The sequence below is a fragment of the Puccinia triticina genome, chromosome 7A (assembly GCF_026914185.1).
Source record: "Puccinia triticina chromosome 7A, complete sequence".
Classification (NCBI taxonomy): Eukaryota; Fungi; Basidiomycota; class Pucciniomycetes; order Pucciniales; family Pucciniaceae; genus Puccinia; species Puccinia triticina.
This window is the reverse complement of record NC_070564.1, coordinates 3,453,993-3,469,706: the sequence shown is the minus strand read 5'-3', so window position 1 is coordinate 3,469,706 and position 15,714 is coordinate 3,453,993.

Below are 15,714 nucleotides of genomic sequence, written 5' to 3'. Positions count from 1 at the left end.
AATGCTGAAATTTTGCCCAGGCATTGGTAGCTCAGGCTTGGAAAACAATAATCTGCCGAGTGTTGCTCAGGAAACTTCACCCCCAGCAAACCATTGGGCTGATTCCCCTCAACTCGATTCAACTTTGAACCCAAATTCTCTGCCCGCTGGACATCAGCCTGCCGCTGTGGAACTACTCGAATGGGAGAATAGAGCTGGGAAGGGAAATGTATAACTACACTAGTACTAATGTAAGCTATGCCAAGGATGCTGATATAAGAGCTGCCTTCCTGACTAATACTACTGGGGATGAGTGTAACAATAAGAAAAGGAAGAAAGGTGTGGCTTTTCTACTATGATCTTAGACTGACTAGTACTATGAGCTGACTACTTGTACCTGTAGGGTATGAGGAGGAGAGGAGGAGTAGTGGGGGAAAAGATGAAAGGTGTTGTGCAAATGTGAATGATATATGCAGCACCAGGAAAAATCAGTAGTCACTAGATGACAACTGACATGACACCTGCTCCAGCTGGCTATCCAGCCTCTAGTGCAATTTTCACAAGCTGATCCTAAGCTTTGTCCCAGGCACAGCTGCTGCTCAGCCTTGGCCCAGGCTCAGCTGCTGCTCAGCCTTGGCCCAGGCCCAGCTGCTGCTCAGCCTTTGCCTGAGCAAGAATGGGCATTGATAAATGCACACCCGTCCCCCGGGGGCACGCCCACGCCCACCCCCTTTGAAAAGGGTGTGTGGGACCGCGCGCCCTTGGGGCCTTTATCAAGGGCGTGCAAGGGCGTGTACGCCCCCACATAGGCGTGACAAGCGTGCACCGTGCCTGCTTGCCGAGAGCCCCTTGGTGGGCAGGTGCATGTACATATACCTGCTCGCTGAGAGCCCCTTGGCGGGTAGGTGTATGTATCCCTGCTCGCCGAGAAGGATAACTCTTGGCGAGCAAGTATACAAACACCTGCCCGCCAAGCCTGCTCACCTAGAGCCCCTTGGCGGGCAGGTACAGATCCCACCTCGCCGAGAGCCTTGCCTGCTTGCCAAGAAGGATAACTCTTGGTGAGCAGGGCATGTATACCTGCTCACCAAGAGCCCCTTGATGGGCAGGTGCATGTATACCTGCTCGCCGAGAGAAATTCTCGGTGAGCAGGCATACAGATCCCACCTCGGCGAGCAGGTATACATACACCTGCCCACCAAGCCTGCTCACCAAGAGCCCCTTGGCGGGCAGGTGCATTTATACCTGCTCGCCGGGAGAAATCCTTGGCGAGCAGGCATACAGATCCCACCTCGCCAAGAGCCTCTTGGGAAGCAGGTATACTTGAACCTGCCCGCCGAGGGGCTCTTGGCGAGCAGGCTTGGCGGGCAGGTGTTTTTATACCTGCTCACCGAGAGTTATCCTTTTCGGCAAGCAGGCAAGGCTCTTGGCGAGCGGGGATATGTATGCCTGCTTGCCAAGAGGTGTATGCCTGCTTGCCAAGGATTTCTCTTGGTGAGCAGGTATACATGCACCTCCCGCCGAGCCTGCTTGCCGAGAGCCCCTTGTCGGGCAGGTGCAAGTATACCTGCTTGCCGAGAGGCTCTTGGCGAGGTGGGATATGTATGCCTGCTCGCCGAGGAGGTAGAAATGCACCTGCCCGCCGAGGGGCTCTTGATGAGCAGGCTCCGCGGGCAGGTGTATGTATACCTGCTCGCCAAGAGTGTCAGCCACAGAGTACAGGTCACAGTACCTTACACGTACCAAGTACCTGCAATTGTTCACATTACATATAGTACATTCCTTTTACACCTTTATTACATATGTATATCATTTGATACAGGCTTAAGAATGTACTCCTGTTATACATTACATTACAGACAACCATAGTTAAATACAGTTATCATAATGTACTGTTGTTATGAGAGTTAAGTTACGTGCAACAGTAAGATTACAATACATTGTAATATTACTGTACACGTGAAATACCCCAAGACAGGTATCACTCATTTATCCCCTGTTACGCCTCAGTCCCCATTTACATAATATATTGGTTATGATATAATTACATAAACAATACATGATGTAATCCAATTCAAAGAGCACTGAATGGAATCAATGATTGGTTATGATCAGCTAGTGTGCACAGCTACTGATCCAGGATCAGTGCTGATCATTACACTGCCCTGATCATTTCCAATGTTGATCCTCATGAGGATCTGCTTCCCGTGAGCGCTTCCAGTTCCCCCCTGGTCCTGAAGTGCCTCCAAGCGCCTCATATTCCCTCCTGCTCTTTCCCCTCTATATAAACACACCCCTCAGGACTGTTTATCCCTCAGAATATTATTACAGCAAAGTTTAACCCATACTATAGTTAAACAGTGCTTTCATTCTCACCCATCATTCAATTCAGGAATACTCTCAACTCTTGATTACCCTTACCTTTCTGTAGGTAAAACCACGAACCCAAGTTGAGTTATTCCTTGGATGCCTATTAACACCCTGTGTTGATCTGGATGCGCCTTAATTGAGCAAGCCTCTCAGTCAAGATTACTGATAGAGTGAAACCTTTTACAGGTCTTACCACGAACCCATTGGCCCATCCTTGGCATCTTATATACACCATCATCTTGATAGTAACAACCCTCTCAGACATGGTTAGTTACATACAGGCTGACAATTGGGGGTCTGGCCTATTATTTATCCGTGATTCTCACTCCCAAACCGTGATAATCATACTAACATACCTGTTTCCTTACCATTTTTACGCCAAAATGTGTTGTTAAAAGAGAAATGACCACCATTATCTGTAATTTCAAACCCAACTCCAACCTCCTGAAATTACAGAAATACACAAAGGAAGACCCTAATAACCTTGAAGTCCAAGAACACGTCAGAAAAACCCACCCACTGATTGGAGAGGACCAATACTACACCTGTACCTGGATTACTTACAGTACTCTTTGGATAACTTGTATCTATCATCCTGACGGTACACTTATTGATACTACTGAAGAATCAGAATTTGTGGAAGAAGAACAAACTAAACTTGTTAGAAAACCACAACTCACAGCTTTCCCATTTGGATATCCTCCCTTTGACAAGGAATACTGCTCTTATACAGAACATACCTCCTACTCCACGCTTCCCCCCTTCACTTCTGACGGCCCTCCTCCGCAACTTACGCGCAGAAAGAGAAGTCAAATCATTAACTAGATTTCCCGTGATTGTGTCTTAGATTCTCCCTTATTTTCTCATCATTTTCCTAGACTCTTCACCCTGTTTCCTTCTATAAAACCGGAAAAATCCATAAAAAATCATCCTATTGTTGACTATCTCTCTCTTTTTGTACTGGAAAAATTGTCTCTATTTTGCCAAAAACCCATAGAAATTGAATCATACACACTTGGTTGACTCTACACATTGAAATTCTAGTGAATTTCATTCATTTTCTCTGCGGAAAACACACTGGAACGCTTGTTCCCCCCAAAAGGAGAATAGATACAAAAATTTTGAGTAGACCAATCGAGCCGCAAGGGTCAATTTACACTACTAGGTTTTTTTTCGTGAGACTCCAAACTCTACCATTCCTACGGCAGGAAAGGATTTGTACTGCATTCCCACTCAAGAGCGCATTAGGTCGCGGGACTAAGTGGTACTACATACACCATGCGCATCCTGTGTATACAGGATCTACATAACTCAATTACAGTTCAATTATACTGTACTACTGTATTACCCCGGATCTGCAAGGATCTACAGGGATTTACACGCTAGACGCACTCCACCTAACTCAATTAGAGAGTGCATACAGGCGCATACCTACCATACATACCCCCCTCGAGCCGCAACCCTCGAGCAGGATCACTGTAACACCTGTAGCTCCTGATCTAGAGCAGCTACAGACGATCTTAGACCGCCGATCAAACCGCGCGAACCTAGCGGATCAGACTAGAATTGACATACCTAGCCTACAGATCCCAAAAGTGCTGTACAAGCGCATCAATACTTTCCCTCCTCTTGTAGAACCGCTGTTCCAAGAGTTTAAAAGGACCTCCACTCCACGCCGTTTGAGCAATCAACAAACCAAGTTGATACACTTCTGCGCCACCATCTCAGCTTTCATTCAACAAAAATTCAGACCTTTCCATTGACAGGAAAAAATTCCTACACTGATTTTCCGGCAAAATCACTATAACTTTAAAAGTACTCAGAAAATCCAAAATCTGAAAGGTACATCTTTTTCCTTACCCTTTTCCCGTCAGATTGGTTTTTTTTTAATACTAATATTTTTGTGTTTTTCATTGTGTACAGTGTCCACCAACCTTGACACCCTCACCCCAGAACTTCAATCCCTTGAAGTTAAGGACAAAAACACGCAACCCCGTGAGGCTAGAGAGGAAACCACTGATACTAATCAGCGCGCAGATTTCCCAGCCATTTCTGATAAATCTTCAGGTACATTACACCTTAAGACATTTTCTGAATAAAAAAAACAAAAAAATACCTACTGAACCAAAATAATTCTATTATGTCTCCTCCTTCTCTCAGAACTCGAGGTTATAATGGAAGAACCCACTCATCAGACCCAGGCAGAGGATTTCCACCTGCGTCAGTTCTCCCACCTGCTAAACAACCTGTAGTAGAAAGAATTATTTATGCTACAAAGAAAGGAAAAACTAAAAATACATCTTCTGCTAACAGTCTTGACGGAAGAGAAGTTTGAGCGCTACTATTACAGAATGAAGGGCTACAAGACGTGGCTCAAGGATTTACGCAACCGCAGCAGCCACGCGGCAATAATAGCGCATCTCAAGTATTGCCGGGCGGATTTCCAGGCAATGATAGACCTCAAAGGTTTAACAACCACTTTGAAGAGGACAAAAGATTGGAATCCAATGGAGATCAGCTCAGAATCTCTCCTCATCCACTAGCCGTCCCGCAGACAAAATCACTCTCCATTAAGAAGCCCCCAGCGCCGCAGACCAGCTTCAAGACCCCAATCACGCAGGGGGAGAAATGTGAATTCCAGACACCCGCGGAATACTGGGCGCAATCAACAATGGCGCAGTCATATTTACGAAGAAATGATACGCCTGGGCAGATCCCTCCAAGGCACTTATCAACATCTGGAGCAAGGCAAAATAGCCCGCCAGGAGCGTCAGATGGACCTAGATCTTTAAATAGCTCCCATTTCTTCAGTAGTAATAGTAACTCTGGTTCTGAACACGCATCAAATGTCCCAGATATTACAAATGTTGTTAACAATCCAGATACTCCCTTCAGAACTGCTCTACATGTGTACACAGAAAATCTTAACTTTGTTGTAGAAAGAATTACGCAAAGTAACAAAGAATTATCTTCAGATCTTAAGAAATTGTGCCACAAAGTTACACAGCGTGTAGATGAGCAAGTAAATTCAGAAGATGATGCCTTTACTGTCATCTTGAATAAATTGGAGAGTATGGATAAGAAGCTTGATGAAGCGCCCTCTGCTCTTGAAATATTGAGTACCCAAGTTACTAGATCCCTGGCTAGAACTGAAGAATTGGTTGAAGACCAAGAAAATACCAACCAAGAAATATTACAGAAATTGAATTTGTTAGAATCACGATTCAGAACCCTGCAGAATGATACTAAAGATAAAATTACATCACAAGTTACCACATTTGAAGATGTAGTAAACAGGTTTGAGAAGCAAACCACGGACACAGCATCAAAACAAGATAAATTGGAAACTATAATTTTACAATTAATAAATTCTATTAACAATATTGGACACTCATCACCTAACCCCCCGGTGAAAGAGAGCGTGAATAAAGATACTCCACCCCATATGCAGGCCAGCAGCAGTTCAACAAGAGTGAAATCTGACAGAGCACCTAATGTGAACTCCCCACCTCACAAAGCAGAAAATTCAGATTCAGATGATAGTGATGTAGAAATTCCACTACCAACTCCCAACAGAAGGACAACATCTTCTACTCCACGTAATTTTCCAACAAATGAAGAGGACAAAGCCATTCATAAATTAGTATTAGCCAATTTACCCAAAATAAGTGAATGGGCCACATTTTCTGGCAAAGGAGAATATGACCATTACAAATTTATAGAATGGATTGACAGTTTACAGGATGATACAAATGCACCAGATCAAATCATTTGTTCCAAACTTAATTCATTATTTACAGGACCAGCAAACATATGGTACAACAATAGAAAGAAAGAAGTTCAAGGACCCAAAGATTGGGCTTTCTGGAAAGCAGAAATCATTAAGAAATATAGCTCCCCTGAATGGAAAAGAAAAGTCAGAGATGCTTTTAGAATATCTAAATTTGACGTGCATGGTGAGACTGGACCTTCTGAATGGGTTACCAGCCAAGTTAACAGGATACAAGCTGTGGAAAGACACTTGGATAACCAATCTATCAATGATAAATTACTGTCTCAACTTGACCCCAAAACTGAGTACAAAATGCGCCTAGCTATCAGAGCTAATGATGACACCTCAGAATTCATTAACCAACTTGAAAGTATAGTGAATGTTTGTAAGAAAGACAAAGCTAGAAGCAAAACAAGCAGAAGAGACAATTACAAAGATAAGAGACCTGAGACCAAAGAACCAGCAACTCCTAAAGAAATGACATGCTATGAATGTGGTAAGACTGGGCATAAGTCTACCAAATGTCCCAAGAAGATCAGCAAGAAGATATCAGTGATTCAGAGTGAAGATAACCAATTACCATGTGACACTATTAGCATTTCCTCAGGAGAATCCCTTCCTAGTGATTCTGATGACTCAGATGATGAATCAGCAAGCAATTCTAATCACGCCATAACATGCAAAGCAGACAGACTTATATCCAATATTTCCATAATCCCAAAGGATAAAGCCCCACATAATATTAGGAAGTTACCAGTAGTTAAACCTGACCAAGTAGGTAATATGCACACTACAGGAGGAACCAACACTACTAATATACTATGTAACAAGTATAAACTCAAATGTCTCATTGATGGCGGAGCATTCTGTTCAATAATTAGCCCCAAATTATTAGACACTATTATGCCTGACTGGAAGACCAAGCTATCCCCAGTCAAGAAGGAGAAATTCTACAGCTGCAATAGCAAATTGTCCCCACTAGTTATCATTACTCTAGATATTATTTTCCCTCACACAAGACCTAGTGTACAAATTACAGTTGAGCTAGTAGTAATGGCAGATTTCAAGATGAAATACATTATCCTTGGTAATGATTACATTATTAATTATGGTATTGACGTCATTAACAGTAATGGCAAATACTTTACAATTAATGGAGATCTCTTGACTAAATTTGAACTAGGAATTACGGAAAAATTTACATTAGAGCAACTAGAATGTAATGCTGTGGAAGCCTCAAAATTCTCTAACACCATATCTGACGCCAGAATTTCACCAGATCTGACACCAGAACAAACAGACAAATTAGTCTCATTACTACATAAACATAAATTGGCCTTTGCTACAGCTGATGAACCCTTTGGATGCATTAAAGGACATGAAGTAAGAATCAATCTTAATACTTCCAGACCTTATCCACCAGCGTTGAGAAAAGCCTCCTACCCAGCATCCCCTAGAAGCAGAGAAGCCTTGCAACAACATGTAAATGAATTAGTTAGAATGAAAGTTCTGCGCAAGGTTGGCGCAAATGAGAATGTGGAAGTTACAACACCTGTAATCATTGCGTGGCATAATGATAAGTCCAGGATGGTTGGTGATTTTAGAGCCCTCAATACCTACACTATTCCTGATAGGTATCCTATGCCCAAGATTAGTGAAGCAATCACGCAACTCAAGAATGCAAAATTTATTACCTGCATGGATGTACTAAAAGGATTTCACCAAAATGTAATTCATGAAGACAGTAGACATTTGTTGCTCATCATATTACATATGGGTATTTATGAATATCTCAGAATACCCTTTGGAATTAAAAATGCACCATCTCACTTCCAGAGAATGATGGATACTGAATTCCACAGAGAATTACGTGAGGGATGGCTTATAATTTACATTGATGACATTATCATATTCAGCCAAGACTGGGAAGAACACCTCAAGAAGTTGACCATAGTCTTAGAAAGAGTAATTAAAATGAACATGAAAATATCAATGCGTAAATGCCAATTTGGATTTCAAGAACTTAAAGCTCTAGGACATATAGTATCAGGACTCAGTATAGCTATAGACATGAATAAAGTAGCAGCTGTTTTGCTCAAACCTATGCCAACTAACCTGAAGGAAGTACAGTCATTCTTAGGTTTTGCAAGTTACTATAGACAACACATTAAGGATTTTGCAAAAATAAGTGGCCCACTTTATCAACTCAGTAGTCCCGACACTGCCTTTGAGATGACAACTACTAGAGTTGAAGCCTTTAATGTAATGAGAGAAAAACTTACATCAGCACCAATACTGTTCATGCCTGATCCCCATAAACCTTACAGATTATATGTAGATGCCAGCATGGAAGGTTTAGGCGCTGCATTACATCAAATACAGGATTTTGAAGTCCCCAGAGAAGGAGTCATATGCTACATTTCACGCACCTTGAAATACAGTGAGAAAAGATATGGAGCCAGCCAGCTAGAATGTCTTTGTCTAATATGGGCACTTGAAAAATTATACTACTATTTGGATGGATGTGACTTTGAAGTCATTACTGATTGCATAGCCCTTAAAAGTCTCTTAGGTATGAAAACTCCCAATAGACATATGCTTAGATGGCAAATTGCTATTCAAATCTGGAGAGGAAGCATGACTATTATCCACAGAGCTGGAAATATCCATAAAAATGCGGATGGTCTTATCAGATGGTCTCTAGAAAATTTACCAGAGAACCCAGCGTGGGACGGAGAAATTGCTGCAAGAATCATGGCTTTATTTCCCCTTGAGAATGATGAAGAGAAATCCTGCATATTATTCTCCTTCAGAAAATTATGATATCCTTGGTTTACATGTATGTGAAATGGAAGAAGAATTCTGGGATGAAATCAGAAAATCCTATGATACCAATAAGAATACTTCTACCATCAAAGAAATACTACAGAGTAAGTATAAGAATATGGATTTAATTAACTCATTAGAAGAACCCTGGGCTACAGCTTTTAGAGAAGACAGATTTTCCCTTCTGGATGGATTACTTTACCATAGAACCAAATGTACTAGTGTGGTAGTACTGGTGCAAAGAGAACATATTAATTTATTTCTTAGAGAATGCCATGATAATATCACTGCTGGGCATTTCTCTGTAGAGCGCACTACAGAGAGAGTAAAGCACATTTCATGGTGGCCAAACTTTAAGAATGAAACCAAGGACTACTGTGAATCTTGTGAAAGGTGCCAAAAAGCCAACAAAGCTACAGGAAAGAGATATGGACTATTACAGGAAATTGAAGAACCTACTGAAAGATGGTCTGTCATTAATATGGATTTTGTTACAGGATTACCTCCTGCAGGACAAGATAACTATAATTCAGTACTAGTGGTAGTAGACAGATTTTCCAAAAGAACCAAATTCCTTCCATGTCATAAAGAGAATACAGCCTTTGATATAGCTATGTTGTTTTGGCAAAAGATAATTGCTGATGTAGGATGCCCAAGATAAATTATTACAGACAGAGATCCTAAATTTACGTCAGAATTCTGGAGAGGACTTTATGATCTATGTGGTACACAATTAAAGTTCTCCACAGCTTATCACCCACAGACTGATGGATTAGCTGAAAGGATGATTCAAACTCTTGAAGACATGATCAGAAGATATTGTGCCTATGGATTGGAATTTAAGGAAAAAGATAATTATACTCATGATTGGTGCTCACTCTTACCAGCCCTTGAGTTTGCCTACAATTCCAGCAAACATAGCTCTACCAATATTACTCCTTTTGAATTGGAAAGAGGATGGATTCCATGGTTCCCCAAAGACTTAGTTTTATCTAAATCTGTAACAATACATCCTAATGAAGCAGACTTCCATCAGATGATGACTAAGACAGCTAATTACGCAGCAGAATGCATTAAAAAATCCTTTGAATACAACAAAACTAGATGGGACAAGACTCATAAACCTCATCAGTTTAAAGTTGGTGAAGAAGTTCTTATTTCTACATTTAACTTTCCTCACTGGCCCTAAGAAATTGAGAGACTCGTTTGTAGGACCATTTGTTATTAAAGCCTTACACGGAAAGAATGCTGTTGAAGTCATACTGACAGGTGAATTAGAAAGAAAACATCCTACTTTTCCTGTTAGTTTAATCAAACCTTACGTGCCTAGTAACAATGAAAATTTCCCTTTAAGGAAAGACAACATTAAAGTTGTAATTCCAAGACTGGAGAAAGAAGTTGTGAAAATAAAGAAGGTTTTACAACACAGAAAAATCAGAAAAAACAATGTGGACATTAAACAATATCTAGTTAGATATAGTGGTTCTAAAGAAGATGAATGGCTCACTACTGACCAAATTCCAGACTCTGAAAAAGTCCTCAGACAATACAGAGCTGATAAAATAAATCTTTAATTCTTTGATCAGCCTTTTTTGGAGGGAGGAAGTGTCAGCCACAGAGTACATGTCACGGTACTTTACACGTACCAAGTACCTGCAATTGTTCACATTACATATAGTACATTCCTTTTACACCTTTATTACATATGTATATCATTTGATACAGGCTTAAGAATGTACTCCTGTTATACATTACATTACAGATAACCATAGTTAAATACAGTTACCATAATGTACTGTTGTTATGAGAGTTAAGTTACGTGCAACAGTAAGATTACAATACATTGTAATATTACTGTACACGTGAAATACCCCAAGACAGGTATCACTCATTTATCCCCTGTTACGCCTCAGTCCACATTTACATAATATATTGGTTATGATATAATTACATAAACAATACATGATGTAATCCAATTCAAAGAGCACTGAATGGAATCAATGATTGGTTATGATCAGCTAGTGTGCACAGCTACTGATCCAGGATCAGTACTGATCATTACACTGCCCTGATCATTTCCAATGTTGATCCTCATGAGGATCTGCTTCCCTTGAGCGCTTCCAGTTCCCCCCTGGTCCTGAAGCGCCTCCAAGCGCCTCATATTCCCTCCTGCTCTTTCCCCTCTATATAAACACACCCCTCAGGACTGTTTATCCCTCAGAATATTATTACAGCAAAGTTTAACCCATACTATAGTTAAACAGTGCTTTCATTCTCACCCATCATTCAATTCAGGAATACTCTCAACTCTTGATTACCCTTACCTTTCTGTAGGTAAAACCACGAACCCAAGTTGAGTTATTCCTTGGATGCCTATTAACACCCTGTGTTGATCTGGATGCGCCTTAATTGAGCAAGCCTCTCAGTCAAGATTACTGATAGAGTGAAACCTTTTACAGGTCTTACCACAAACCCATTGGCCCATCCTTGGCATCTTATATACACCATCATCTTGATAGTAACAACCCTCTCAGACACGGTTAGTTACATACAGGCTGACAGAGAGGCTCTTGGCGAGGTGGGATCTGTATGCCTGCTCGGCGAGCAGGTATACATGCACCTGCCCGCTGAGGGGCCCTCGGTGAGCAGGTATACATGCACCTGCTTGCCGAGAGTTATCCTTCTTGGCGAGCAGGATTACATACACCTACTGCCAAGGGGGGCGGGCAGGTGTTTGTATACCTGCTCGCCAAGAGTTATTCTTCTTGGCAAGCAGGCTCTCGGCAAGCAGGTGCATGTATACCTGCTCTCTGAGAGGCTCCTGGCGAGGTGGGATCTGTACCTGCCTGCCGAGGGGCTCTCGGCAAGCAGGATACTTGCACCTGCCCGCCAAGGGGCTCCCAACAAGCCATGGTGCACGCCCGTGAACGCCCATGTGGGGGCGTGCACGCCCTCGCACGCCCATACAGCGGCGTGCATGCCCTTCGACTCACACACCCTTGATAAAGGGCGTGCAGTCCACCTGACCGGTCCGCATATTCCCCCTTGAAGGATTGTTCCCGCGCGCGCAGGAGACATTCTTCAAGGGTGTGTTACACCCAACCTGCGCCACACGCCCTTTTGAAAGGGCGTGGGCAAGGGTGTGCCCCCGGGGGACAGGTGTGCGTTTATCAACACCCGTTCTTGCTCAGGCAAAGGCTGAGCAGTGGCTTGTCCTGTGCCAAGACTGAGGGGCAGCTGGGCCTGGGCCAAGGCTGAGCAGCAGCTGGGCCTGGGCCAAGGCTGAGCAGCAGCTGGGCCTGGGCCAAGGCTGAGCAGCAGCTGGGCCTGGGCCAAGGCTGAGCAGCAGCTGGGCCTGGGCCAAGGCTGAGCAGCAGCTGGGCCTGGGCCAAGGCTGAGCAGCAGCTGGGCCTGGGCCAAGGCTGAGCAGCAGCTGGGCCTGGGCCAAGGCTGAGCAGCAGCTGGGCCTGGGCCAAGGCTGAGCAGCAGCTGTGCCTGGGACAAAGCTGAAGAGCATCTTGTGAAAAATGCAAGCTAGAGGCTTCAGCTGTGCCAAAATGGGCACTGAGCTGCGTGCCAACCAGCCCTTAACTAGCAGATGGAGTAGCTTTGGAGCTGAAACCAGAGCTGTGTTATGTCAGTTGTGATCAACTGACTATTTTTTTTTTTCCTGGTGCAGGGGGATATATTTCTGGTATGTGTGAAAGTTTATAAGATGTGTGAATGGCAATGTTATCTAATGGTGTGGTGAAATGTGTACTGATGAAGGTGTATCTAATGGTGTGGTGAAAAGGTCATGCAGGGTGTATGGGGTAGAAAGTGCATGTGCCTCTCTGGGGATACAACATCTAGAGGGGAGTTTATATGTGAGGAAATACAACAAGGGGGAAATCATGATGAGCACAATGTAACAAGTTCTGAAGATGAGCAATGATGAAATGTAATGATGAAGTGAGGTAATGATGAGCACTATGTAATTTCTATGTATAATGAGTGAGATATGTAATGTGTAATATATGTAGCTATGGTGATGATGACTGGAATATGTAATGTAGATGAAATGTAAGAAGCAGGAAAATACCAATGAAACTGTATATGCTAATAACTTCTGATCCAAAGGGAATTTCAGGGTGGTATGAGTGAGTGACTAGGGGTAAAATGAGGTGTAGAATCTGAATCTGGAATAATCATGATGGATATGTGAGGGATCTGTATGATATGAGAATGGTGATATGAGTGGGAACAGGGTTACCACACCGCACCTCAATCTACCGCACATTGATCTACCGCACCTCGATCTACCGTACCTCGATCTACCGCACCTCGCCCTCCTCCTCCAAATCCCCCCCAATACCCACAGCAAGAATGGCACACACAACCAAAGAAACTCACTATTGTGCAGATCAAGAAGGTACTTGAAGAATTCAAATATAAATCACGCTGGAGTGACAAGAAGGATGACTTCGTGAAGCATTACATAACCTTGGCTAACCAACAGAAGGAACTTTGGGCAAAATACCTGGAAGAGCAGGGTGTGTGGGAAAAACACCTCAAAGCAACGACTAGACCTACCCAAGACGCTCTGCCAGGCCACTCGGGATTGTCAAGCGAGAGGCCTCAAGCAGGAAAGGAGACACAGAAGTCTCCCCAGCCTGAGGGAATACCGGTGAATGTGCCTGTTACCCAATCCAAAACAGGAAAAGGTAAAGAGCGGGCGGTTGATCCTGCCGATGTAAGTGTTGAAAGTGTTGAAGTGTTGGAGCCCCCAAATCCATTGGACACGGCCTCAGTAGAACCAGTCCGGGAGATCCCTGACTTGATCAACCTGTCGGTGGCAGTTGATGAAGCACGTCATCAGTTGCCCTCCCACAAGCCGCCGGGACCCTTGACCGCCCAAAAAACTGAAACACCGCTTCCTACGCATTGGCTAATGCAATGGGCTGCAACTGTGGATGATGCAATGCACGAAATGGATTTGGATGACCCCCCCATTCACACCAACACACCCAATGGTCCTTCTGCGACAGGGAGCCTTATACTCATTGCTCAATCTTTACTTGAATCAATCAAAACCATAGCGACTGGTGTCACATCCCTCAGTGCATCTCTCCAAGCAGCACCTGCATCGGATCCAACACATTTGGGCGCTGCCTCCCGTTTGCGCCGACCCTCCCGAGCTGTTCCATCAGGCAAAGAAGAAGGCAACCATGAAACACCCAGTGCGAGGCCCCGCAGTCGCAGGCCAACACCACAACCGGGACCCTCAAGGCCCATACCACGAGCTGGACCCATCCCGGTAGGGTTTGTTTAGCCTAGCGGGTGATACTGTATTACTGATCTCTTACTTTCCTATATTAGGAAACACTGTGATACCCTCCTTAAGCGCGGTCCGCGAGATCCACTTCCACCTCCCGCAACTACAGCAGAATGGAGATCCTGGATTCACATGCTTGAGCAGCAATCCAATGGACACGCATTGGACACCGATAGTGCCAGCAGCATCACTCGTGACAATGACTCCAAGAATGAAAATGACGCCGAAAACAGTGAGGATGATTGCATGGAATTAGATATTGACTATTGAAGAGGTTGACCGCAGCACCCAAAAGCCTCTCGAGAGACGCTCCAAATCATGCAACGCATGATGCGGCAACCAGTTGTTTGATATTTTTGGCCAGATCTTGGTGCACCAACAAGCACGTCCGCCAACACGTTCCTATGGGACCTTGCCGTTTGGGTCTTTATGAGATTAGTGGATGCTAATGAATACAAAGATGTCATGCGGGAGACGTGTGATGAAGACTTGGCTGCCACAATGATATACAATCATGTGACCAATAGCCTGATGAAAAGGCCAGGATTCCATATTTCTTTTTTGCTGGTGTTGGTAACTAACATGCATGATCTTAGGTATTGGGAACAAAGCCGCATGACAGCTGAGCAGAGAGCAATACGCGACAAGGCCCACCAACAAACTACACATCGAGCAAGGGTAAGGCATTTGTTGAAGCCCTTTGATTACCTGTAGTTTGTCTTGTAGCTGATGTGTCCGAACTCTTTTTTTAATCAGCTTTGTGAGTGGTGCATTTCCACTCTTTTGACTGAGCCATCTCTCGACCAACTTTTGCCAGTTGTGGAAGCCTGCTGCAGTGAAGATGAGACCAACAGTGAAGCATCCAAGCCGGCTGATCCGCGACAAAAATCTTGTGTGACGCTTGGGATGCCCTGGCGCCATCCACTAGTCACGCGTCTCATGATGGAGCTTGATAGGATTAGAAGCAATTGCCAGAACAAGTGCACCAATCAATGCACCCCCCATGCGTACACGCAGGTGACCAGCAAACCCAGCTTCAAGTACCCTCTCAGCCCCAAAAGGGCTACCAATTGGAACGTATGATCAAAACTGGTTGAGCACACTCTTGGGTTAAGATGCTGAGGAGTTGAAGCCCACAACATTGCCCGTCATTGGTCACTTCATCATGGTTCTCAAGACCCTTTGAGTCAGCTGCGCAATTAATGTGCCCTTGTTACAAGGGCACATTACGTTGTACGTAATTGAACTTATCCTGTTTCATCTTCACTGCACTTCTCCCATTGTACTTGTTTGAAAATTTTCATCACTTATGTACATCATACAAGACATTCTTATTTCTCAGAGTTTTTGCTTTCTGCCCTTTTCTGCCCTCATCCCTTCGAGCCATCTGGACTTTCATCTCCAAGAGAGAAACTGTGTCCAAGCCACACCCTGCCATCACATCAGTAACTCA